The sequence below is a fragment of the Lepus europaeus genome, chromosome 17 (assembly GCF_033115175.1).
Source record: "Lepus europaeus isolate LE1 chromosome 17, mLepTim1.pri, whole genome shotgun sequence".
In the NCBI taxonomy this organism is placed as follows: Eukaryota; Metazoa; Chordata; class Mammalia; order Lagomorpha; family Leporidae; genus Lepus; species Lepus europaeus.
In genome coordinates, this window is record NC_084843.1 from 39,251,620 (window position 1) to 39,279,061 (window position 27,442).

Consider the following 27,442-nt stretch of genomic DNA (forward strand, 5'->3'; position numbering starts at 1 on the left):
TAACCTGCTCCACCACAACACGGCCCCCAGTTAGGACCCCTAGTTTCCTGTTGCCCTAAAAGGGTCCACAGGGAGTAAGCAAACCCCACAGTGATTCTGATTCTTGAGCACTTATCACTTGAGTGAGACGCATTTCCCTTCAGGTCTCGGATTGCTGTTGCAGCAGCCGACTCACCCCATGACGTACCGAGCTGAGGTGTTTCTCTGTCTTCCAGAGAGTAACAGTGTGCAGTGGCTGCTTCTCCATCTCTCTGTTTCTTTCCCTTCCTCCTTACTTTCAGTGAGTGCCACTTTCTTGGAGGTACTGATATGGGGAGTAGGGTAGCAAACAGAGACTACTCTCAGAAATTGCAGGCGGTGCTTGCTTCCGTAGAAGTCTTAAAACATTAGAATGGCCGGTGTCGCAGCTCACTTGGCTAATCCTCTGCCTACGGCGTCAGCACCCCGGGTTCTAGTCCCAGTTGGGGCGCCACATTCTGTCCCTGTTGCTCCTCTTCCAGTCCAGCTCTCTGCTGTGGCCTGGGAGGGCAGTGGAGGATGGCCCAAGTGCTTGGGCCCTGCACCCGCATGGGAGACCAGGAGGAAGCACCTGGCTCCTGGCTTTGGATCGGCGCAGTGCCGGCTGTAGCGGCCATTTGAGGGGGTGAACCAACAGAAGGAGACCTTTCTCTCTGTCTCTCTCTCTCACTGTCTAACTCTGCCTGTCAAAAAAAAAAATATTAGAATGATACAGATACCATCAGCATGGCCCCTGCACAATGATGTCATGCAAATTTGTGAAGCATTTTGTTATTTTCAAAAGAAAAATAAATGGTTAAATTGACGTTTCAATCAACAAAAGGCAGGGACTATAAAGAACATTCCAATCATATGAGCACACCAGATTCTTGTGTTTTAATCAAGGCAAGGTCATGGTGGAGATTAATAACACACATTGACTAAAATGTCTATGGACACAGTTATAAAGGGAGAACTTTGCTAGTCTAAGAAAAGAAACAAGATAGGGATAGAACTGAGCTTTACGTTCCATTCTACTTAAAAAAAAATCTAGCTTTAAAAATAAAGAGAATTTCATACCTCTGTTACATATTAAGCTTGAAATTGCATGCTTTAAAAATGTGCTATTACCAAAACGTCATCTTGGCAGCTGGCTGAACTATTTATTAAAGAATATGTAGCCATGGTGGCTGCACAACTTAAAACAGATGGCAGGACTGCCCTGGTGCTCTGTGTTAATAGGAAAAGTGGTCTGAATTTTCTCGAAATTTTGCTGCTTTGAAGTGGGAGAGACCTTAAATACAATTTACTCACTTTTACTCTGTCCTTAGTGGAGCACCCAGAAGGTTTAGAATGCCAACTCGGCGATAATGGCTCTGGAAATGTGTGTAGCTCATAGGAGAGTGTGCGTCGCCAAGCATCTGACTCAGGCTGGAGGTCAGACGCCAGGGGTCACGCTTGCTCTCCTCGTTCAGCTCACTGATTCTTTCCTCAAATAGGACGCTGCCTTCATTTTCTCACTCTTCGGAGTCTCAGCATGAACACATGCTCCCACAGTAGGACAATTCGTTTTTCCTCATCAGAGAAGGTTTGGAAAAGAAGGGAGGAATGTGGGGAAGGAGGCAAAGCTGACAGTATTACTTTCCCCATCTCCAGCCATTAAAGACTGTTTTGTGGCAACTTAATGACTCTAGAATTGAGCACTTGCCCAGTACATAGCAAGTATCAATGCATTTTTTTCTTAATTTTTACTTATTTTCATTTTATTTTGAAAGCATGGAGGGGGAGAGAGAAAGAGGAAAAGAGAGAGGGAGAGAGAGCTGTCAGTCGTAGGTTCACTGCACAAGTGCCCACAATAGCTGGTGCTGGGTCTTCCACGTGGATGGCAGGGGCCCACCTGCCTAAGCTATCATGACTTCTGTCCAGGGTGCATATTAGCAGGAGGCTGGAATTGGAAGTGAAGCTGGGATGTGGGTGTTTTATTTATTCATTATTATTTTTGACAGGCAGAGTTAGACAGTGAGAAAGAGAGAGAGACAGAGAGAAAGGTCTTCCTTTTTACGTTGGTTCACCCCTAAAGTGGCCGCTATGGCCGTCGCGTTGCGGCCATTGCACTGCGAAACCAGGAGCCTGGTGCTTCCTCCTGGTCTCCCATGCGGGTGCAGGGCCCAAGCACTTGGGCCATCCTCCACTACCTTCCCGGGCCACAGCAGAGAGCTGGACTGGAAGAGGAGCAACTGGGACTAGAACCTGGTGCCCATATGGGGTGCCGGCGCCGCAGGCGGAGGATTAGCCTAGTGAGTCGTGGCACCGGCCAGGATGTGGGTGTTTTAAATGCTTGTATACAGCTGTGCCAAATACCTGCCCCTCAATACATTTTGAACAAATGAATATTTTCCCCAACTACACTTTTTTTTTTAAAGCTTTATTTATTTATTTGAAAGTCAGAGTTACACAGAGAGAGGAGAGGCAGAGAGAGAGTCTTCCACCCGATGGTTCACTCCCCAACTGGTCGCAACCACCGGAGCTGTACTGATCCAAAGCCAGGAGCTTCCTCCGGGTCTCCCACATGGGTGCAGGGGCCCAGGCTATAGCAGAGAGCTGGATCGGAAGAGGAGCAGCCGGGACTAGAACCGGCACCCATGTGGGATGCCAGCGCTTCAGGCCAGGGTGTTAACCTGCTGCGCCACAGCGCCGGCCCCCCCAGCTACACTTTCCCCAGCTTATTTGGACTCACTGGTAATTTTTATTTGCCCACTTATTTATTCATATATTCACCCGATAGATATTTCTTGAGACCCTACTATCCATCCACCCCAATACAAAGGGCTTGACAATTGTTTTACCTAGACACTTGATATGTATACACAAGATTTTATTATAAAAATAAGCATCATTAAATTTCCAAAGCACTTTTTCCTATTTAGTATTTGGTGGTTTTCTTACCACACAGGGTACTTATTTTGCTAATGAGGCCAAGAGCCGTCCAGATGTTTTCCATTACGTGGTAAGTTAAGTCCGCTTAAAGTTTTGGTCTGTGGTTCAGTCTTTAATCAGCATAGGAAACACCTGACGGATCTGTTATTCCTCAGATTCCTCGCTCCTATTTGCAGAGATTCCAATTTTGTCAGGCATGAGGCTAGATCTTCGTATTTTTTTCAAATCCCTCCAAGTGACTCTTATTTGCAATCATGGTTGAGAACCACCGGACTGATGGGCAGCATAGAATGCTGAAGGCAAAGACTCCTAGGTTTTTCAATATTGATAAATATATGTTTAAATTTTGGGGGATAAAACTGTCTTTTTAAAAAGATTGCTTATTTATTTAAAAGGTAGAGTAACAGAGAGAAGGAGAGATAGAGAGAAAGAGCTCTATTCACTGTTTAACTCCCCTAAAAAGCTACAACAGCCAGGCCTGGGCCCGACTGAAGCCAGGAGCCAATAATTACATCTGGATCTCCCATGAGGGTGACAGGCCCACGTACTTGGGCCATTATCCTCTGCTTTCCCAGGTGCCTTAGCAGGGAGCTGGATCAGAAGCAGAGCAGTGGGATGTGAACCAGCACTCTGAAATGGAATGCTGGAGCTGCAAGCCATGGCTTAACCCACTGTGCCATAATGCCGACCCCATGGATGAACATTTAGGGAGAGCTCTGGATGCAGGTATTGTGTAAGGTGATAGAGCGAAAGTGTGTCTGAGCAGGATAATGTGATCCAAACTTGGTCTTCCTTCCTTCCCTAATTCTTCCCTCCCTTCCTCGCTCCCTCTCTCTTTTCCTTTCTTCCTTCATTCTCTCCATTCTTTTTGCCAGTTTAAAAGTTATAAAAGTACACATCTCTTTGTAATACTTGCACTAATTGGATAATAACATGCCAAATGAGAGTTTTATTTTACTCTTTTTAAAATTTTTTAATTTTTAATTTTTTTATTTAGTAAATACAAATTTCCAAAGTACAGTTTATGGATTACATTGGCTTTCCCCTGTATAACTTCCCTCCCACTCGCATCCCTCCCATCTCCCACTCACTCTCCCATTCCATTCACATCCAGATTCGTTTTGCTTTATTTTACTCTTAAGCTGTTCTGCTCCCGTCCTCCCGGAGGTAGGCACTTACATCAGGTCAGATACATAGTTCTCATTTTACTCTATTGCTCTTGCAGTATTCTTGGGAATATATACTTTTTAAAAAAATATTTATTTATTTTATTTAAAGGCAGAGTTACAGAGAGGCAGGAGCAGAGAGAGAGAGAGAGAGAGAGATCTTCCATTTATTAGTTCACTCCCCAAATGGCCACACCGGCCAGAGCTGAGCCGACCTGAAGTCAGAAGCCAGAAGCCAGAAGCCAGGAGCTTCTTCTGGGTCTCCCATGCGGGTGCAGGGCCCCAAGGATTTGGGCCATCTTCTACTGCTTGCTTAGGCCATAGCAGAGAGCTAGAGGGGAGCAGCTGGGACTCAAACTGGTGCCCATATGGGATGCCAGCACTGAGGGCAGCAGCTTTACATGCTACGCCACAGCACCAGCCCTGGAAATACATAATTTTAATTATATATGTTGGTTAGGGGTACATGCTTTCATATTAGAAATATAAAATATACATGGAGTTAAAAGCATGAAGTTTAAGGTAAGGCTATGAGACCAGGAGAAAGGGTTAGGAAGTGAACACTAGGTGGCTTCTTATGTTGAGAGAAGTAATATGGGTTGGGATATGTGAGTATTCTTTATGCTATTATACTTCTCTCAATGCATGAACTACAATATAAATCGGTGCTTTTGTTTTGTGCTGATATGTATCTTTAAATATGTTTTTATTTTAAAACAGTATTAAATTTGGAGAAAAATTGTGAAGATAAAGTGTCCCCATTATACCAAGCACCAGTTTCCCCTTTCTTTTTTTTTAAGATTTATTTATTTATTTGAAAGACAGAGGTTAAGGAGAGAGAGAGAGAGAGAGAGAGAGAGAGCTTCCATCCACTGGTTCACTCCCTAGATGGCCACAATGGCCAGAGCTGTGCTGATCCGAAGCCAGGAACCAGGAGCTTCTTCTGGGTCTCTCACATGGGTGCATAGGCCCCAGGCCATAGCAGAGAGTGGGATCAGAAGTGGAGCAGCTGGGACTTGAACTAGCACCCATATGGGATGCCTGCGCAACAGTTTCCCTTATTGTTAACATCTGACATTGATATGATACCCTTGATACAATTGAATAAATCATCATTAACTAAGTCTGTGCTTTATTCAGATTTCTGCAGTTTTTCCCTCTTTTTTCTGTTCAGGGACCCCATATTATGTTTCCTGTGCCACCTTCCTAGACTCCTTTCAGCTGTGAGTTTCACAGACTTTCCTTGTTTTTGATGGCATAGCACCCTCAGTTGGAATGTGTTTGATGTCTTAGCCCGTTATATCAAGGTTACAAGCTATCAACCTGACGTAGCACCGATGATGTTGATCTTGATCCCTTGGCTGAGACAGTGTTGGTCAAGTTTCTCCACTGCAAACTTTCCTTTTTCTCTCCCCTTTCCATAGTGTAGCATTGGAAGGAAGTCACTATGCGTAGCTCACACGAAAGGCATAGAGTTAGGTTCTGCCTAACACAATTTGTTTTGGATTCTTCTGGGTGAAAGGACTCCATTTGCTGCCCTCAGCTCTTAGTCTAAGCAGCATGGTGGAACTTCATTCCCACATGTTTGTCTCATGCCTTTGAGGTAAAAGCTGGGTCTCAGAATGTGGATGCTTGAATCTCGCTTCCAGAGCAGGCATCAGAGAAATGTGCACCACAGGTTTGTCAGCTTGATGGTGGCCATTTACACTTGATCTGAGTTTCTGCATGTAGTGTGTTGGTTTCCATCAAGTTTCAGATGAGAAACCACCTGCTGTCCTCATCTTGCCTTCCTGGCTACCCTGCCTGGACCCTGCTGTGAGGGGTTGTAGGCTTTCTCCAGTGGACCGGAGTGGCTCTATCCTTTATCTCCTGTGTGCCGCTTGATATACTGTACTTGCAGTCTTGCTGAAAGTTAGGATTCTTCATCATTAAACTGAAACTTTTAAGGAAGGAAACTGGCTCCCACATCTTCATCTTTTTGTAGCACCTAGAACATTGTCTCAATCAACAGATGACAGGAAAAACCTGATTTACTACACGTTTTGAGTAAATGTGGATATTACAAATGAACGTGTTCTATACATTCAGTGCATTTAAATTCAGTGGCATCTAGTACATTCATAATCTTGCACAACATCTAGAACATTTGGAATGCCTATCTCTAAACCACTTCAGCACCCATAAGAAAACCCATGTCCATTAGCAGTAACTCTCTCATTCTCTTCTCTCAGCCCCTGGCAAGAACCAATCCGTTGTCACTATGGATTTATCTATTTAGAATATTTTGTATGAATGGAATCATATGGTATGTAACCCTTTGTGTCTTGCTTTTTTCACTTGGCACATGATTTTCAAGATTCATTCATGTTGTGGTTGTGTCAGTATTTCATTCCTTTTTTTAAAATTTATTTGACAGATAGAGTTAGACAGTGAGGGAGAGAGACAGAGAGAAAGGTCTTCCTTTTCTGTTGGTTCACCCCACAAATGGCCGCTACAGCCGGAGCTATGCCAATCTGAAGCCAGGAGCCAGGTGCTTCTTCCTGGTCTCTCATGTGGGTGCAGAGCCCAAGGACTTGGGCCATCCTCCACTGCCTTCCCGGGCCACAGCAGAGAGCTGGACTGGAAGAAGGGCAACCGGGACTAGAACCTGGTGCCCATATGGAATGCCGGTATTTCATTCCTTTTTACAGCTGAGTAATTATTGTATCTATAGTGTTGTCTATTGTGGGGACTTTACATCTGCCCTGATTTTACCACTAGATGGCATCATTTTCCTGCTCATTGTCCATAATATTTAGTGAAATTAAATTAACTGAACTAAGAAATTATATTAATCCAAGGATTACTTTCACTGCAAAGCTAATCAATTAGTCATCATGGGTTCTTCAACATGATACCATACAATATGCTATGGATCTGGTCATTTTATGTGGTTATGGGCAACAGGGCTTTCCAGGAAAATAGGTAATATTTTTCTGATGTATTTAAAAATAGAATCTCTTTCATATTGAAAGAGTTACTGTAACATGAATCTTATATTAAACTATCAATGAATAATAATGTCCACATCAAGACTGGAATTACACAATATGATGCGAGATTTTTGTAATATTGTTATGAAATCTGTGTGAGACTTGGCGTAAAGACCTGGCTCCGTCCATTCACTAAAGCGCTGCAGGCAAATTGCTAAGCTTTGCTGGCCTGCTGAATCCTCCAGAAAGGACTGGACACAGGGACAGCTTCTGCCAGGGTTTTCTGAACATCAGATGAAATGTGTGTGAAAATGCTCTGCAGTCTGGCAAGTGTTGTTACTAACACTGAGGATTCTAAGATTCATACTTATCAGTATGTATATAATGCATAAGATACTATTATCTCAGGAAGTATAATCAAGTTCAGAGCTTATCAAGAATTTTAATAATTTAAAAAGCAATTCTATACTGAGCAGCTCTCCAACACTACCATCAGAAAGGATTGTTTGAGAGGATTCTGTGAGGAAATTAATAGCAATTTTACTTTAACTTGACTGAAAATGCATTTCGGCATGAGAAATGTTTGTTCTGCATGGGAACATTTCCAATAACAGTTCTTTATACCTATAGTGCCCAACATAAAGTTTGAAATATAATAGACCTTAAATAAGTACATAATATAAATACATAAATTAATTAATAACCAATTTCCTGCATTTATCCCTTCTTTGATTAAGAGTTTCTCTATGGTAGCAACAATTTCATTTATTATTGAATAATTCTCCTTACCTAATGGTGTCTGGTTCTATTTGTTGGATGCATACATGAGCAGATAAATATATTACTACTAAAATGTAGAATAGTTTGGTTGAAAGCAGTTTGTTATCTTTTAAAATTACTAGCAGCCTGTGTCAAAGTTATGCATTCTCCTCAAGTTGACCCAATTGCTCCAGTTGCATTAGTAGTGAGGCTCTTTTGACAGGTGTTCATAACCAGGTTGACAGATAATTCAAGTAACCTGAATTTCTCAAGCTGTCAGCAATACGGAGCTCTGTGCGTGTGTAGGAAGCAGTGGGATCCTGAAAACAGAATGGGTGGAGGTGTGTGTTTGATGAGATATATAATCCATACAGCGCATTGGACTCAGTACTTGGCTCACAGCACCTTTGGGCTAATTAGGTAAGGCCCTCTCTGGGCAGGTGCAGCCCTGTGGGCACATGGTTTGGCAAGCTGACTGGGGACTACGTTTCTGTCCTCACTCACCACCTTGTGCAATGAACAACCTGCAGAACAATTTTTGGAGGCCTTGACCTAGCTACGTCATTAAGAGATGGTGCGACAGAGTGGCTTATGCACTGATGCCCAATAACAGGGTAATTTTTCTGGGCTGTGGTTTCCTACTTGTACAATGAGATGATATCAATATTAATTTTCACCTCACTGGGGTATTATGCAGACTAAATGAGTGAATGCAAGTAAAACACTTAGAACAGTATATGACAAATGTGTATATTCCATAAAATGTTAGGCATTATTATCAATATTACCTAAATGGACTATGTCTCAATAACAGGCAAGGCAAAAATCACAAGTATGGGTTATTCTCTGTACAAAAGCTCTCTCTCTTTTTTTAAAAGAGATTTATTTATTTTACTTGAAAGAGTTACATAGAGAGAGGAAAGGCAGAGAGAGGTCTTCCATCCGCTGCTTCACTCTCCAATTGACTGCAATGGCTGGAGCTGCACCAATCTGAAGCTAGGAACCAGGAGCTTCCTCCAGGTCTTCCACGTGGGTGCAGGTGCCCAAGCACTTGGGCCATCTTCTTTTTTTTTTTTGACAGGCAGAGTGGATAGTGAGAGAGAGAGAGACAGAGAGAAAGGTTTTCCTTTTTGCCGTTGGTTCACCCTCCAATGGCCGCTGCTGCCGGTGCATCGCGCTAATCCGAAGCCAGGAGCCAGGTGCTTCTCCTGGTCTCCCATGCGAGTGCAGGGCCCAAGCACTTGGGCCATCCTCCACTGCCTTCCTGGGCCATAGCAGAGAGCTGGCCTGGAAGAGGGGCAACTGGGATAGAATCCGGCACCCCAACCGGGACTAGAACCCCATGTGCCAGCGCCGCAAGGCGGAGTATTAGCCTGTTAAGCCACAGTGCCAGCCTTGGGCCATCTTCTTCTGCTTTCCCAGGCCACAGCAGAGAGCTGGACAGGAAGTGCAGCAGCTGGGTCTCGAACCGGCACCCATATGGGATGCTGGTGCTTCAGGCCAGGCTTTAGCCTGTGGCTCCACAGCGCTGTCCCCCCCCCTTTTTTTTTAAAGGTCTTGATGAGAACACAATGGCTAAGTGGCCTTGCCGAAAATAGTAAGCAGTAAACCCTACTGAGAACCATCTAAATTTAGGGATGTACGGAATTTTCTTTAATTCATGATTGTATTCACTATCTTCATTCCATTCTTAATGCTGTCAAAAGTATTATTTAAAGTAGCATCAAATAACATGAAATATTTACAAATCTATTTCTTAAAGATTTATTTATTTGAAAGTCAGAGTTATACAGTGAGAGATGGAGAGGTAGAGAGAGGTCTTCCATCCACTGGTTTAGTTCCCAAATGGCTGCAACAGCCAGCACTACGTTGATCTGAAGCCAGGAGCCAGGAGCCAGGAGCCAAGAACTTGGACCATCTTCTACTGTTTTGCCAGGCCATAGCAGAGAGCTGGATTGGAAGTGAAGCAGCTGGGACTCAAACCGGCACCCGTATGGGATGCCATCACTGCAGGTGGCGGATTTACCCACTATACCACAGTGCCAGCCCATCTCTCCCTCTTTCTGTCTCTCTCCTGCCTTTCAAATAAAAATGCATAAACCTATTACTGAAAATCAAAATGCAGTTTTAGAAGTTCCAATGATGAGGCCGGCGCCACGGCTCAATTGGCTAATCCTCCACCTGCGGCACCAGCACCCTGGGTTCTAGTCCCGGTTGGGGTGTCAGATTCTGTCCTGGTTGCTCCTCTTCCAGTCCAGCTCTCTGCTGTGGCCCGGGAGTGCAGTGGAGGATGGCCCAGGTCCTTAGGCCCTGCACCCGCATGGGAGACCAAGAGGAAGCACCTGGCTCCTGACTTTGGAATGGTGCAGAGTGCCGGCCGTAGCGGCCATTTGGGGGGTGAACCAATGGAAGGAAGACCTTTCTTTATGTCTCTATCTCTCTCACTGTTTTAACTATGCCTGTCAAAAAATAAAAAAATAAAAATAAAAAAAGTTCCAATAATGAACACAAGGGGGTGATATTCTGCCGCCTATCCTCACCACCTTGGCTTAGTTGAGCAACTTGATTTTTCTCAAAGTGCATTTTTTAAGCCTCATTTTTTATTTTTAAAGAAAGCTTCAGTTTAATAAATAAAATTTCTTAGGTACAGTTTTTGGAACATAGCAGTTCTTCCCCACATACCCACCCTCCCACCCCCACTCCTGTTCCACCTCCTACTCCCTCTCCGATCCCATTCTTCATTAAGATTCATTTTTAATTATCTTTACTTAGTATACAGTTGATATCTGTATATAAAGATTTCAACAGTTTTCACCCACACAGACACACAAAGTATAAAGTACTGTTTGAAGACAAGAGTTACCATTAATTTTCATAGTACAACTCATCAGGGATGGAGGTCCTACATGGGGAGCAAGTGCAAAGTGACTTTTTTTTTTTTTTTTTTAGGAGCAGCCGGGACCAGAACTGGCGCCCATATGGAATGCTGGCGCCACAGGCAGAGGATTAACTTAGTGCACCATGGCGCCGGCCCCTCCTGTTCTTGATTTAACAATTGACACTCTTATTTATGACATCGGTGATCACTCTTGCCATGAGCTGCCAAGGCTAGGGAAGCCTCTGAAGTTCGCCAACTCTGATCTTATTTAGACAAGGCCATAATCAAGGTGGAAGTTCTCTCTTCCCTTCAGAAAAAGGTACCTCCTCCTTCTTTGATGGTCCCTTCTTTCCATTGGGATCTCACTCACAGAGATCTTCCATGTAGGCCATTTTGTGTCACAGTGTCTTGGCTTTCCACGCCTGAAATGCTCTCATGGGCTCTTCAGCAGATCTGAATGCTTTAAGGGCTGAATCTGAGGCCAGAGTGCTGTTCAGGGCATCTGCCATTCTATGAGTCTGCTGTGTGGCCTACTTCCCATGTTGGATCATTCTCTCCTTCTTAATTATATCTATTATTAGCAAACACTTGGTCTTATGTGATTACTTTGACACTTATTTCTATCTTTATGATCAGTTAAGCACTAAAATGATCATTTTAACTGGTAAGATGGCATTAATACCTGCCAACTTAATGGGATTTGGAGTTCCATGTTATGCTTCATCTTAAGGAAGCAAGTTTGTTACTCCTTTAGGCTCAAGATTAGTGCTTTTGATTCACTACTGCCTGGAATACATATTATCCTTTATATAGAAATTTAAAAATGAATCCTAAATCCCTGGTCCATACTAAGACATATTAATTGAATTTAAGCTACAAATCATTTCTCTTTCTAAAAATATTTTATTTGAAAGGCACAGTTACAGAAAGCGGGATAGATAGACATCTTTTATCTTTTGGTTCACTCCCCAAGTGTCTGCAACAGCTGGGGCTGTGCCAGGCCAAAGCTGGGAGCTTCATCTGGGTCTACCATGTGGGTGCAAAGGCCCAAAGAGCTGGGGCATCTTCCGCTGCTTTCCCAGGGCATTAGCAGAGATCTGGATTGGAAGTGGAGCAGCTGGAACTCAAACCTGCGCCCATGTGAGATGATGGCACCGCAGGCAGTGGCTTAACCCATTATGCCAATCCCTGAGCAACAAATTATTTAAACCAAAGCAGTATTAATAAAGATATCCCTCCTTATTGGATAATATAAGATGCATTACTGCTGCAGTTAAGGTGATTATCTGTGCCTTCTTCAGTACACATTTTTTCTATTAATCTTCATGAACCCTTCCTGGAGGTAATCACCAACTTCTACCTACCTTCTAGGTGCTGGAGAATTTTCTGGGTGCTGGTGATTTACCTGGGGAAGACAGACAGGAGTCGGGTCCTTGTTTTACCCTGGTGGGTATTTTGCCAGCAGAGATAGGGAGGGATACATCAGCTTGCAGGTAAATTCAGCAGTCTTGAAATAATGTCTTTGACATGTTTAGATGTATGAAGACAGAGAGGATTTAAAGATTATCTAGTAGAAACTGAGATGCATTAGAGGGGCCAAGTGAGGACTGCCATTAAACAAAGAGCAGGCATCCAGGTGAGAGGCCACTTGCTAACAATCAGCATTGGTTACACTTTTCTTCTCTCCCCCCAACACCATTTTACAACGAAGGGTAAAACCCCATATCCCATGCACTCTTCTCATCCTAAACTTCCCTAACAGAAAGACCTTCTCTGGGAAATGCAGATTCTGAGAGCCAGGCGAGAAGAGATGGCAAGATAAACCACCTTGTCCTCCAACCCCATCTCTGCCCCTACCACAGTACATTTTTAGAACAAACCTATTCATCCCAAACAGTGATAAACATTGAACCATTCAGGACCAGCACCCGAGTGGTGATCAAGCTGTGGTGCAGGTAAAGTCTCCTGCCTTCTGTTTTCTCAGCTAATTAAAGAGCTTCCCTTTCTGGATCTGGTTCTTCTAAGTCACCTGCTGGCTTTCCCTAGAAACAGAGTATGGGGCATAGCCATCTTCAGTGCGATCAGGAGAGAAATGAGTTGGTTTAGTTGTGCCTTTCTTCCTAGTCACTTGTGAATAGAAGAATATGAAACGGGGAGGGATAGGGGATGGGGAGAACTCCAGGCCAGATTTTTCCCAGGGAAGGCAGATTTTGATTTTTCCAGAGAAGTTATAAATCTAGTTTCGTGGGAACTCTCTCCATGGGTTGTCAATCTGTGAGAATGTTAAAGATGCTATGAGGGTCAATCCAAGCTTAACTGAGAGCTAAATTTCCCTAGTTCCCTTGCAGTTTAATCTCTAACCTAATTCTCTAATTTTGTAGACTCAGTTAATGACTTGTCCAATATTACCATAAAATCTCTATTATTTTCATTTAGCCACGGAATAGCTTCAAAAAGTGGAGACAATGTCGGATCACTCTTGAGACAACATTGTCAATTTTAGATAATTTAGGATTTAAATGAGCCATGCTACTTGGCAATGTGTGTGCTGAAATGATTGGAAAGAGGGTGATTTATTCAAACAATGAATGCACTGTAGTACCTAATTTGGAAAATGATGATTATGGCAGAGGGGATAATGAGAGGACAAAACATGTGCTACTGTGGCTGCCATGGGTTACAAACAGGCACCAAGAAGGTGCTAGAAAATCTGAGTAACTACAAACCCAACACTGTATTGGAAAACAGCTTTGGGATAATGTCACATGCTATTCTGGGCAAGTCAGATGTTCTGTTATTTCATAAATCTAATCAAAGAAATGAATATGAATTTTACTTTTAAATTAGGAAAAATGTTTCAGTATCACAAAGGAAACATAATCAACATGTGGATTTGGTGGAAGAACTCAAATGAATGAGAGAATGAAGGAACATTCAAGTGATTTCAGATGGGGCTTTCACTACTGGGGCCATTTCAAATGCATTTTAGAGGTTATCCCATAAGCAGAGGACTTAAAATATTTTGATAACATTTAAGACATTGCTATTTCTTTGTTCATTACCCAGGATTTTTTACTTTTCGCAAACTGATATTCTGAAAAGGCAGCCAAGTGGGATGTCACCATCTGGCTTTGCTAAGGTTTGGTTTACTCCCCACTTATTATCTCCCAGTTCTATTAGGGCAGGGTTGCTATTTAGCTCATTCACTGTCACATTCCCAGTTCACTTCCTGGCATTCAGGAAGCTCTCAGTGACTGTTCATATAGAGGGGGCTGAATTGGCCTAGCTGGAACTGAGGAATCAGAAACAAATGGAAAGAACCCAAGAGCTGGTTCTCATCACCCCTCCACCCATCCTAGGCTGACACTGCTCCCTTGTCTCACACACTCCCTTTAATGTGTGACAGGAAATACCACATGCTGGTGTGGCACAGCTGGCAAGCAGCCAAGTCACTGCCTCCATCGCATGTACTTTCCAGGTGATGCTAAGGAGGAGAAAGATAATTTTTCTCAACTCTTATGTGTTTGTAGTTGAAAAAGATTCCTGTAACAAAGGCCGGACCAATAAGAGAAAAACAAGTACATTTATGAATGTGTGAGTACACACCATGCAGTAGCTTAAGCAGTGACTTGAAGTTTTGGCTTAAATAGTATTTTAACAAAGGATGATCAATTTTAGAGAGGTGACAGAACAGGGGGAAACAAAAAAAGCAGACCTAGCCTTCAGAGGCGGGATACTGAAAACTGTGGGAAGGCAAACTTAAGAGAATTGGCTCACGAATTCCTCCAGCACGGCAATCCCTTAGCTCAGAAGCAAGTATTGTAAAGAATTTACACTCCAGTTTTAGGGAGGCAAAAAGTGGAAAGAGGGAGAAAGGCTGTTTGTGAATCTGTTAAGTTTTCATGTAAACAAATAAGGCAGAGAAGTTCTCCCTGCATTTCAGTTGTCTTCAGCTCAACAATCTTATGTTTTGGGGAGAAATATTTTGGTTTCCTTCCATGCTTACTTATAAAATAGATTGTCATAATGTTCTTGGCCAAAAGCCTGTACTTCTAAATTAAGATCATATGGGATTCATTTAAGTTTTAATAGAAGTATTAATGACACATTTTATAATCAATAGACATTCTTCCATAAACAGCTCAAACTTTTTACTTGTCTTTGTACTAACAGTTCGATATGAACAAATTCCTCTTCCAACAAAACCATATGACCTCATAGAAGTTTCCCAACAAAAATGTGACCCATCTCCACTGGGAATTTTAGATTGCCAGTCACCAATATAACTCTTGGACAGAGTTAATTCCAGATGTACACCCTTACCCCATTCCAAATCAAAGTTTCTATCCTGTCTTTATTAGAGACGTCCATACTTTGAATGCATCCATCCATCCATTCATTCACTCAGTAATTGAGTTCCTGATATTTGCCAGGCTCCCTGTGAGGTGCTAGAGATGCAATGGTGACCATAATGGATAGCATTCTTGTTTTCACTGAACTTTTAGTTTGGGGTCAAACAAAATATATGCAAACAGCAACAAAAATTCAAGTTGCCATTAATATACAAAGAAAGAAAAAGGGCACAGATGGAGAACAATGGAGATAGAGATTGAGCTTAAATAGAATGGTCTTTTTTTAAGAAAGATTTATTTATTTGAAAGTCAGAGTTACACAGAGAGAAGAGAGGCAGAGAGAGAGAGAGAGAGAGAGAGAGAGAGAGAGGTCTTCTGTCTGATGGTTCACTTCCCAGATGGCCGCTCCCCAGATGGCCTCAACGGCCAGAGCTATGCTGATCCAAAGCCAGAAGCCAGGAGCTTCTTCCAGGTCTCCCACATGGGTTCAGGGACCCAAAGACTTGGGCCATCTTCTACTGCTTTCCCAGGCCATAGCAGAGAGCTGGATTGGAAGAGGAGCAGCCGGGACTAGAACTGGCGCCCATATGGGATGCTGGCACTCAGGCCAGGGTGTTAACCCATTGCACCACAGCGCTGGCCCCAAATAGAATGGTCTTTTTTTTTTTTTCCCCAAAATAACACTGTTTTATTCCAACCTGGAAGTTCGGCAGCCCAAGCCCAAGTCTCCAGCCTAGCCCACCACACGGCAGTGCCCGCTCCTACTCCTCTGGGCATGACCAACCCGCCTGCCAAAGGGGCCAGGTCTCCAGGTCTAGGGAGAAGCCCCCCAGCCCCTGCCCTCCTTTCTTCTCGCATCTCCCAGCCCCTGCCTGCTCTCTCCTGCATCCCTGTCTCCAAGAATGCTCTTTTTTTAAAAAAAGTTAATTTTTATTGTATATATGAAAGGCAAAGCGATAGAGTGAGAGGAAGAGACGGATCTTCCATCCACTGGTTCACTCCCCTAAATGGCTGCATGGCCAGGGCTGGACCAGGCCAAAAGTCTGCCATGTGGGTGGCATGGGGCCAAGTACCTGGATCATCTTCCCCTGCTTTCCCAGGGGCATTAGCAGGGAGCATGGATCAGAAGAAGAGCAGCTAGGACTCAAATCTGGAACTCCGATATGGGAGTATAAATATATATATATATATATATATATCTTAAAAAAAAAGATCTACTTCTAGCTTTGAACTGAAAGGGGATTTGCCATTGTTCATTTACCTGCGTGCTTTATTTATTTGGATTGGCTTTATCTTGGATCAACTATTTCCTTCAAATTATACATTTTTATTAAAAAGTGAAGCAGAAACTTAGGAATTAATTTATTAAGAATATCAACGTAGTCAGAAATGGTAACTCAAACAATGCTGGTTATATCGCTTTTTTTCAAATAAATCTAATTAATCTTTACATGTGTTTCTGTTGTTAGCAAGTGAGCAGTCCAGTGGGATCCATTCATCTGTTCAAATGATTTACAAAGCAATCTGGTCTTGCTCTGTGAGCAGGTCCTGTTCATTATCACTCATTCTTCTCTCGAAAGAGAATTTTTCTCCTCTGCTGGTGTGTGCCCCTCTTCTTCTCTAAATGGTTATCATACTGTGGAACTCACGTTGGCATCTGCTCCATCCTGCTTACGGTGAGCTATTCATCTTCCTTATCTCCCCCACTAGACATTGCGGGCATTCCCCAAGCTCCAGTCCTGGCCCTGTTACTCTGGTTTCCATTTCAGCCTCTTGCACTAAAGATTTTCAAACCATACTTCTAACCTGAAGGTTTCCCCGTGGCCCCTGACCTACATTTTCAACAGCTTGCTCCATGTGTTCAAAATTGAATAGTTCTCAAGCGACTACCTCTTAACTTCTCTCTCTTTCTGTTAATGATCAACATCCTCCTGGCTGGAGATACACAGGCCTCTCCTGTCTCTTCCACTCCATATCTAATCAGTCACTTTATCTTGTTGGTTTTCTCTGTTCTCATCAAAATGACTTATTTATTCACTGCCAAATACACCTTGCACTTTCCCACTGCAGATATTATCACCTGCAGCTTCACCTACCAAGGCTGCCTTCTTTCCTATCTGCAATTAAATGCTCCAAGAAGCTCCAGCCCCACCTATAAGTCAGCCTTTGCCTTGCTAGCTTCTCCCCCAACCATTCAATGTCTCCTCAGAGTTCACCCAGCAAAGGTTGACTTCCTTTATCAAAATGATTATGTACCTTTTCTTATGGTAAGACTGTAGTAAATGTGTTCTTTTGTTGTTTTTCAACTTTTCTTTTATGTATGGCTACTTATATTCCCAATTAGTTTGTAAATTTCTTAAAGATAGGAATCATATTTTTAAAAAGATTTATTTATTCAAAAGGCAAAGGCAGTGTTACAGAGGGAGAGAGAGAGAGAGAGGAAGAGAGGAAGAGAGAGAGAGAAATAGAGAGAGAAAGAGAAAGAGAGCAAGAGAGAGAGAGAAAGAGAAAGAGAGCAAGAGAAAGAGAAAGAACTTCCATCCACTGTTTCATACCCCAAATGGCCACAATGGCTAAGCCTGTGCCAGGCTGAAGCCAGGAGCCTAGAAATCCATCTGGGTCTCCCATGTGGGTGGTAAGACCCAAGTGCTTGGACCATCTTCTGCTACTTTCCCAGGTACATCAGTAGGGACTTGGATCAGAAGAAGAGCTGCTGAGACTCAAATCAATGCTCAGATAGGATGCTGGCATTCAGGCAGAGGCTTAACCTGCTGCACCACAACACTGGTCCCAGAAACCATATTTTAAAGCACTTGTGCACAGGGCTTACACAGACTAGAAACTCAAGAATACTGGTTGGTCTGTTTGCATTGGATTTATGTGGTGATAGAAATGAAGGAGAGATGTGCGCTGTAGTTCAGTTTGTAATTTAGATGCTCATGACTCTTACAAAACAGTTTTTTTTCCTAAATATTGTTCATAAAATGTCTTTCTTCCTTCCGAGTAATTGAGGAGAATCTAATAGTATGACAAAAACGTGGAAAACAGACATCTGTAGATGTGCTTGCAAAAAATTTTCTTCTTGTATTATTACAAAGTATATTAAAAATCTCCAGGCAGTTATCTCTATTAAATAATGCTGTATGATGAACAACCATTATACCTCAGTATGTATGACAGTAAGCTTTTTTGTGAGTGTGCATCTGTAGGTTGGCTGGGTAGCTCTGCTGATCTGAGCTGGTACTGATGGGCTCACTTAACTGCTTGCAGTTGGCTGTGGGGATAATGTTGCTGAATTTGCTTGGGCTGACCTGGTGTCTGTGGCCTTGGCAAGGACAAAAGGGCTGATTCAACATGGCCCCTTATGTCTCTTATCATCCAGCAGGCCAGCCCTGGCTTGTCCTCACGGTGATTAAGAATTTCAGAGAGAGCCAGAGGAGAGCATGATCCCTTAAGGTATAGACTAGTGATTGAGCCCCTATCATCTCCCTTCCCTGTTGGTTAACACAATCACAAGATGAGTCCTAATTTAAGCAAGTAGAAATGGGCCCACCTCTTGATGGCAGAAGCTTCAAAGTCTGTAGGAAAGGCTGCAGAACAGAAATGGTAGAGAAAAGCTTGGCTGATTTTTACAATCGATCTACTCCAGAGTTAGACCTGGTTTCACATACCAGCACAATTTAGTAGTTGCACAATATTGAGCAATTTGTTTAACTATGCTACACTGCTTTGTCTTAGTTGGAAAACAGGTATTGTGCAGATTGAATGAAATAACATATGCACAGGGCCTGGGATATCATTAGAACTAAATAAATACCAACAAATTTCCTTACAACTCTCTCAGGGATTGCTTGTAACTTTAAATGAATAATACTATTAAAATTTCATTTGGAGAAATAAATGCTAAAACCAAACATATACTTCAGGACAAATCAATACCCAAGTTTGGGCAATGGCTCAAAAGATTTCAAATAAATTAACTGGAATACTGAGCCCAGTGTCATTAGAACTAGTAGGGCCTGTGATCCAGTGAGTTCAAAAAAGGGGAGGCCAGAAAGTCTGTGGATTACACCTGGAGGAACTTATTACTCCTTTCATCATTTTCCTCACCTTGTTGGGGGAAAACACTAGAACTCTTCTCTCTCTCCCGTCCTCCATATAAACGTATATTTATATCCCAGATGTCTATTCAGAGGAGTCTTAGATTGCTCCAATGACTCTCAAACCTCACAGTAGAACTCAGGGAAACTAATGATTTCAAGGATGAGGTATTGGGTTAGACATATGGTTGTCATGCTTTTGCCTCTGGTTATTGACTTTGCCCATAAGAGATCTTCATAAACACTACTGAATGAATTTTTGTTTTGAAGGTTTATTTATTTATTTGAAAAGCAGAGTTAGAGTTTTTTTAGAAAACTTTTATTTAATAAATATAAATTTTGAAAGTACAACTTTTAGATTATAGCATTTTCCCCCCATAACCACCTTCCCATCCGCAAACCATCCCACATTCTACACCCTCTCCCATCCCATTCTTCATTAAGATCCATTTCTAATTATCTTTATATAAGAAGATCAACAGTATATACTAAATAAGGATTTTAACTGATTATACCCACACAGACACACAAAATATAAAATACTGTTTGAAGACTAGTTTTACCATTAATTATCATAGCACAACACATTAAGGACAGAGGTCCTACATGGGAAGTAAGTGTACAGTGACTCCTGTTGTTGATTTAACAATTGGCACTCTTATTTATGACATCAGTAATCACCTGAGGCTCTTGCCATGAGCTGCCAAGGCTATGGAAGCCTCCTGAATTCACAAACTCTGACCTTATTTAGACAAGGCCATAATCAAAGTGGAAGTTCTCTCCTCCCTTCAGAGAAAGGTACCTCCTTCTTTGATGGCCCGTTTGAGAAAGATCTTTCATTCCCCAAATGGCTGCAACAGCTGGAGCTGGGCTGATCAGAATCCAGGAGCTTTTTCTGGGTCTCCTACATGTGTGCAGGGGCCCAAGTACTTGGGTCATCTTGTGCTGCTTTCCCAGGTGCACTAGCAGGAAGCTGAGCTGGATCCGAAGTGGAGCAGCTGGGACTCTAACTGGTACCCATATGGGATGCCAATGCTGCAGACTATGGCTTTACCTGCTACCCTGCTACACCACAATGCCAGGCCCTGAATGAATCTAATAGAAGAGGAACTACAGAGATGGTCAATAAAAGTGATACACAACTAATGTTCATTGATTCCGCAAACGTTTATTAAGTTACACTTTGTAGGTTTTGGGGTAATGGTAAATGAGACAGAGGAGTTCCTGCCATCAAATAATGACTGTGCATGTGTTCAAGGGAGGGTTGCTGGCATTTGTTATATTTTCAGCTAACATTTCTGGAATGCTCTGCATTAGCTACTGTGCTAAGCACTTTACCAGTATATATCTAATCTAACCATCTCAGCCATCATGAGGAAGGCTATTACTGTGTGAGGAAGGTGCTATTATTATGCTCATTTCATAATGAACTTTCCAGTTGTTGTGTAACTTGCCAAGTGTTACCCAGTGAACAAGAGCAGGAGCTGAGCCTTGATGCAGACCTGCCTCTTGTCTAAGCTTGGGTTCTTAACTACTATGATTAGGAATGAATGGGAAGGCTTTGAACAGAAATTTGGATGTTTAATTTATTATTTGGATTTTATTATGACAATTTGAAAGAAATGTACAGTGAAATGTATATGTTACAACCTAGATTCAAGGACTAGCATGTTATTAAGTTTTTCTTATCATTTAACTACCCATCTATCCCTCTCTCAAATCACTAATAATTCCACTAATCATTTTATTTTTGGTGGTGGGCACTGACTACCTGCATCCCATATTTCAGTACCTGGGTTTGAGTCACAGCTCAAACCTGAGCTCCTGATTCCATCTATGAGCTAATGCACACCCTGAGAAGCAGCAGGTAATGGCTCAAGTAGTTGGGTCCATGCCACCCATATGAGGGGCCAGGATTGAGTTCCTGGCTCTTGGCTTCATTTTAGTCAAGTCCAGCCATTGCAGTATTTGGAGACTGGTGAACCATTGGATGGGAGATCTCTATCTGTCTCTCTGTCTTTAAATAAAACAAATACATAAACATTTTTATTTTTAGATACCTTTCAAAGGAAGTTGTAGACATCAATAGAATCTGGATTTGAATTTGACCCTGACAGATGTCACTTCTCTGTAGGCAGGAGAGAGAGAAAGCATGGAAAAGACTGTAGGTGAAAGAACAGGGCAGAGAAGTGCATGGTGATGATTGTATATATCCAGAAGGAGACAGTGACAGTGGGCGACAGTGTCCAGGAACATGGTGATAGAAGGTGAACAGGAAGGCTTGATCAAAGAGGACTCTGGCTGATGTCAACGTGCTCTATTTCATGAAAAAATAAAATCAGGAAACAGGAACCTCCAGAGGTTCCCATATAGAGAATATTGAGCTCATACAGTATCAGATATATGAGGGATCTTCAAAAGTCTCACAGAAAAAAATTTAGCATGATCTCAAATTTGTTGAACCAAAATAAGCTTATCTTTTAATTTGATTTTTCACCAATTTTAAGAAACTCATAGAGAAGGTCAGAGGGAGAAGCCAGAGCGATGGCGGTGCAGTAATTTCTGTGATGCATCATGAGGGAGTAAGAATCTGAAGGGAGTGACGATTGTAGGGGAAATAAAACTCTGAACAGAATGTAACAAAATAAATTTTTTCATGTTGTTTAAGTAATATTTGCTGACATATAATAATCTTGGTAATTCAGAACAGTACAACCTGGATTGATTTTGTTTTTATAAAAATGTTTTTCTACCTGTGGGTTTCAGAGAACACCTCACCTTGACAGAGCTTCTCAAATGAGTGGACATCTACATCCTGCAAATGGTCGTCTGGTCAAGGGCTACACCAGCTGCTCTCACATTCTTCATTTCCTGGAATCCCTGAGGCGCCCTAAAAGAAAGGTACTGTCACTCCCTCTAGTGTTCTTCTAACATCTGAGGACAACTTTAATTGTCACAGTAGGGGGTTACTATTGGCATCTTGTGGATAAAGAGCAGGGATGCTGCTAAACATTCTCCAATGCACAGGGTTTCCCATAGCAAAGCATCATCATGTCAAAGCTGTCAGCAGGGCACAGGTTAAGAGTCTAACCTAGGCCAGCGCCATGGCTCAATAGGCTAATCCTCCGCCTGTGGCGCCGGCACACCAGGTTCTAGTCCCGGTCAGGGCACAGGATTCTGTCCTGCTTGCTCCTCTTCCATCCAGCTCTCTGCTGTGGCCCGGGAAGGCAGTGGAGGATGGCCCAAGTGCTTGGGCCCTGCACCCCATGGGAGACCAGGAGAAGCATCTGTCTCCTGGCTTTGGATCAGTGCGATGCGCCGGACACAGTGCGCCTGCCATGGCGGCCGTTGGAGGGTGAACCAATGGCAAAGGAAGACATTTCTCTGTCTCTCTCTCTCACTGTCCACTCTGCCTGTCCAAAAAAAAAAAAAAAAAAAAAAAAAAGAGTCTAACCTAAATAGTGCAGAGATTAGAATAACTGGCTGCTCAATCCATGCCTTTTTAAAGATTATATGCTAGTTTACTTATTTGAGAGGCAGAGAGAAGAGAGAGAAAGAGCGATCTCATCACTCTGCCAAATGTTTGTGATGGCTAGGACTATGAGATGGGAATTGAGTTCAGGTATTCCATGTGTGTGATAGGGACATAACTACTTGAGCCACCTCCTGCTGCCTCCCAGGATGCACATTAGAAGATAGCCAGCATCAGGAACAGAGCTGGAATTTAAACTCAATATAGGATGAGAGTATTTCTCTCTTTTTTAAAAAAGATTTATTTATTTATGTGAAAGGCAGAGTGAGAGATTTAGAGACAGAGAGGTCTTCCGCCTGCTAATTCATTCCCCAAATGGCTGTAATAGACGGAACTGGGCCAGGCTGAAGCCAGGAGCCAGGATCTCCATCCTGGTTTCCTACTTCGGTGGCAGGGGCCCAAGTGCTTGGGCTATCCTCTTGTTGCCTTCCCAGGCTTACTATCAGGGAGCTGGATCAGAAGAGGAGCAGTGGGGACTGGAATTGCCCTCAGCATGAGATGCCAATGTTGCAAGCAGCAGTATAACGTGCTGTTCCACAACACCCACCCCAGATGAGGGTATCTTAACCTTAGGCCAAGCATCCACCCCAATCTGTTTTTTGAATGGTACATACAACCTCATATTTCCAAGAGAAATCTGAGGCTTAGGGAGTTAAGATATTTCTTAACTTCATATTGCTAAGGAGTAGTAGAAATGGGATTTTTACTTTGGTCTTCTAATTCCAAGTTCAATGCCTTTCCATTATACCATGACTTTGGAAAGAAAATAAATGGGTTGAAATGAATCCATGGTTTCAAGCCATCTAGTAAATGAGAGAATTTTAGCACAAGAGATCCATGAAAAGTCACCACGAAAGACAACAAACTCTGGAGTTAAAGGAAAAGTTTATTGTCAGGGGCAGGGACTAACAGGCTGGAGGGAGAGAGTGAAAAGAGGGCCTGTGTGGGAAAGCAGGTCTTGTGATAGCCTTGCAGGGAAAAGGAAGTGTGAGCAGTGAATCCTGATAGAGTGGGGGTGGAGTTGACGCTTGTGGTTGGGCCATTTGGTCACCTGACTTCTAGTAAGCCAGGCTGGATTTTGGAGAGGCTGAGACTTACTATACAAGATGGCGACTGGGCCAGAGCCCAAGATGGCGCCCAGAGCTTAAGGTGGCACCTCAGATAAAATGGCACTGGTTTCACTCACAATCCAGATTGGTGATGTTGAAGAGGAGAAACTTGAGAGTTGTTGGGGAACTAAGGGCAGAGAGTTGTGATAACCTTAGTTTCTGGTGTCTTATCACTTGATGTGATAAGACAAGTGATGGAGTGGGGAGAAGGCAAGTGAAAACATCCACAAGGCATCTGGTGACAAGAACTGGAGTTCAGATGGAGGTCAGAACTGGAAACACGCTCCTGCTGACATCAGGGCTTAGCCATAGTCAAGGGTAAGGGGGATCAAGATGTGTGTGAAGAAAGGAGAGCAGAGAAACAGGGGCTGAGTTATAAGAAAATGCTTGTAAGAAAAGCAAAGTAGTGAAAGAGGAACCAAGGAAGATAATAGAGAAAATTAGATTTGAAGAGTGTGCAGAGGACACAATCTTGTTGAAGTCAGAAGAACAGCAATTTGAGCAGTTATTCAGAAATCTCTAATTCTTGGAAGATTCCACTGTTTCCCTTTCTACCTATTACCCTAATTTGTGTAGCCCACAGTGTGAAACACCCACACCTCACAGTGTTTGTAGCTTTTCTTAAAAACTATTATTAATCGTGAAAATGTAATTTCAAACTCTGTTTAAGCCAAGGCCTCAAGGTTCCATCCCCAGCCCCCTACTTTCCATTCTGTTGTGAACACTCCAAATAGTACTTATCTGGAGCCAATGTTCTGCTTTCTCTCTGCTGAGTCCACACATGCTTGCTTGACCAAATAATGAGAGCAAACAATTCCTTTCATAATGGATGTACCCTAAGGTGTTGTGTTTCTCAGAATCTCATCTGAAAATTAATTCCACTGAACCGTGGTGCAATACGACTTTATTGGCTATAAATGGTGAGGATTTGATCAAATATCCTGTGCTCCCAGAACAGAATGGTATAGGTACTGCTCAACTCTGAGTGTGGAGGAAGAGGTTGGGAGGGAGTTGGAGTGCAGCTGTTAATGGCAGCTTCGGCACTAGATCGGCTGCAGGTTATTTGACTAATAATCTGGCAGCTACAGGACTATGTTCCCTGTTAAAGGGAAACAAGCATTCAATGATATTGTTAAAGCATGGTAAGGAAGTCGTTATGTGGGACCTCTGTGAAAGGATAAGGCACTCCTGCAAAGGGGTCTTCAGTGGGGGAGAAAGGTTGGGCTCAACTTCCAATCCAGGATGGGAAATGGGAATTTATAGGCCAGAAGCAAGGTGAGAGGCAGTGGATGAAAATTCTAAGAGGGATGGGGGATTCTGGCTAAACCAATCTAACAACATTCTTGCTGAAGATACAGAGGATGATTGGATACAAGGAGGAAAGTTCTTGCTAAACTAGAAAGGGTCTTGGCCAAAACTGAATTTAAAAAGGAAGTACATGAATGGGCCTGGCAGAAGGTTCAGAAGCCTAACAAAAGTTTGGCCAAGTAAAGAATGTTTGTCACTCTACCCCAATCTTTTTTTTTTTTTAATGCAAAAATATCATTAATACTAATACGGGTTAGTATTATTTTTATGTGTTTACTATGCAAAGGCATTGTGTTAAGTACATTCTATGGATTATCTCAGACTTTCACAGGATCCAGTGATACATGTTTAATTATCAACGAAATGATGGGATTCTAACTAGAACTTGTAAAAATATGGCCTCATCTGCTCACCAAAATCCTGGTCTCTAAGCACCTGTGTCTAACCAAAGTTTCTGAGATGAAGGATGTGCTTTATGTGCTAGATAAGGTAGACCATAACCACATGGAGCACTTGAAATGTGGTTCTTACAACAGGAGAGCCCAAAGAACAAACCAAATAAATAAATAAATAAATAAAATGTTAGTCTGTAGGTTAAAGACCTAAAGTTCTTAAAGGCTTGAATACCTTTGCATCTCAGAAAAATGCTTACCTTGGTTAAACTTTGTTTTGGATGGCAAATAAATTTCAATTTCCATTTAAGTAATATAGGAAATCAGTTCTTTTAAGAAATTTTAGAGAATAAAAGGAAACCTTAACCACCTGAATTTTAATTAATTAAAATATAAATGTTAATAGTTGTAGAAATCATAGCCTGTGCAAATATAGAACATTTCCTTCATTGCAGAAAGTTCTACTGGACAACACTATTTATTGATTTTTATTGACTTGAAAGACAAAGCACCAGAAAGAGAGAGGGAGAGAGAGATCTTTTATCCCCTGTTTCACTATTCAAATGCCCACAACAGTGAGGGTGGGCCAGGTCAAAGCCAGGAGCTGAAAATTATATTTGTGCCGTCCATGTGGGAAGCAGACTCAAGAACTTGAGCCATCACCTGCTACCTCCTGGGATGTGCACCAGCAAGAACCTGAGTAGCCCGACTTGATTCAAGTATTCTGACATGGGAAACAGCATCCCAAGTGGTGGCCTAACCATATGTCACAATGTCTGCCCCTATTCAGCCCTGTTTATAAGGAATGCTATGTTTTCCCTCTCTTTCTAAATTGGATTTTTGGGTTACACCTTTGCTTTTCTCCCATACAGCATGAGTTGAAGGGCTTCTGGCTCCTCCCTCAGCTCCTCTAACCCTACTCCTTGGAGAAAGGAGCTTGGTTTCCTCTGTCCCTGTCTCTGCACACCACTTCCATGCTGTCTATCCACGCCACAGCAGTTATTTCACCAGTCTTGAGTCGGAAGCCTCAGAAGCGTATGCAGATGGAAGTGACATTTCTATACTGGGCTCTGCCTACCCACATTATAGGTAGCACCATCATCACTAATCCAGACTTGCTGACCTCTTAAAGGATGAAGATCATTCTGCCAGAGATAGAATCAGAACATGCTGCCTACATCTGAACACTCTCAGAGTGAACAATAAGGGCACAATGTTTAATCGAATGAGCAAAAAGATTTGCTTCAGGCTTTGCCAGTGGCCCCATCAATGGTGACTTCGAGGAAAGCCTGTGGAATTTCCTTTTATTCTCCAAAATTTTTTGTTTTCATTTTTAGAAATTTATTTATTTTCATTTATATGAAAGAGACAGACACAGAGAGATCTTCCATACTGATTTACTCCTCAAATGCCTGCAACAGCCAGGGACGGATCAGGCCAAAGCCAGAAACCCAGAACTCATCTGGGTTTCCCATGTGGGTGGCAGGGACCCAACTACTTGAGCTATCAGCTGCTGCCTCCCAGGGTGCACACAATCGGAAGCTGGAATTGGAAGAGGAGCCAGTGCTCAAACCCAGGCACTCTCAGATGTAGACATCCCAACCGGCATATCAACTGGTGCACCAAAACTCTTTAAAAGAACTGGTGGTCCTACATTAGCTGAATGAAAAAAGCAATACTTATTTGCCACTCAAAACAATATTTAACCAAGAGAAACACTTTTCTGAAATGCAAAGGTGTGTGAGCCTGTGTAACCTAAGGACCTTCAGAGCTGAGAGTTCAGGACTCACTGTAGCTCCTGCATTTGATATGTTTTCAATGCTAATGAATTCTTTTCCATACTGTATTTGTTCCTTTGGATATATTTTTAAACATGTGTTAACTAATCATTACTTGGATCTGGCCTAGCGTTTTCTGCAAGTGACAATAAGACTAAAATT

At 42.5% G+C, this 27,442-nt stretch overlaps 1 non-coding gene across 1 annotated transcript; it reads left to right on the forward strand.

Annotated features, from left to right (window-relative positions):
* The first annotated feature begins 691 nt into the window (after nt 1-691).
* Nucleotides 692-796, forward strand: LOC133776485 (U6 spliceosomal RNA). The gene has a single exon (XR_009868414.1). It is a non-coding gene; the product is annotated as a U6 spliceosomal RNA (small nuclear RNA).
* The last annotated feature ends 26,646 nt before the right edge of the window (nt 797-27,442 follow it).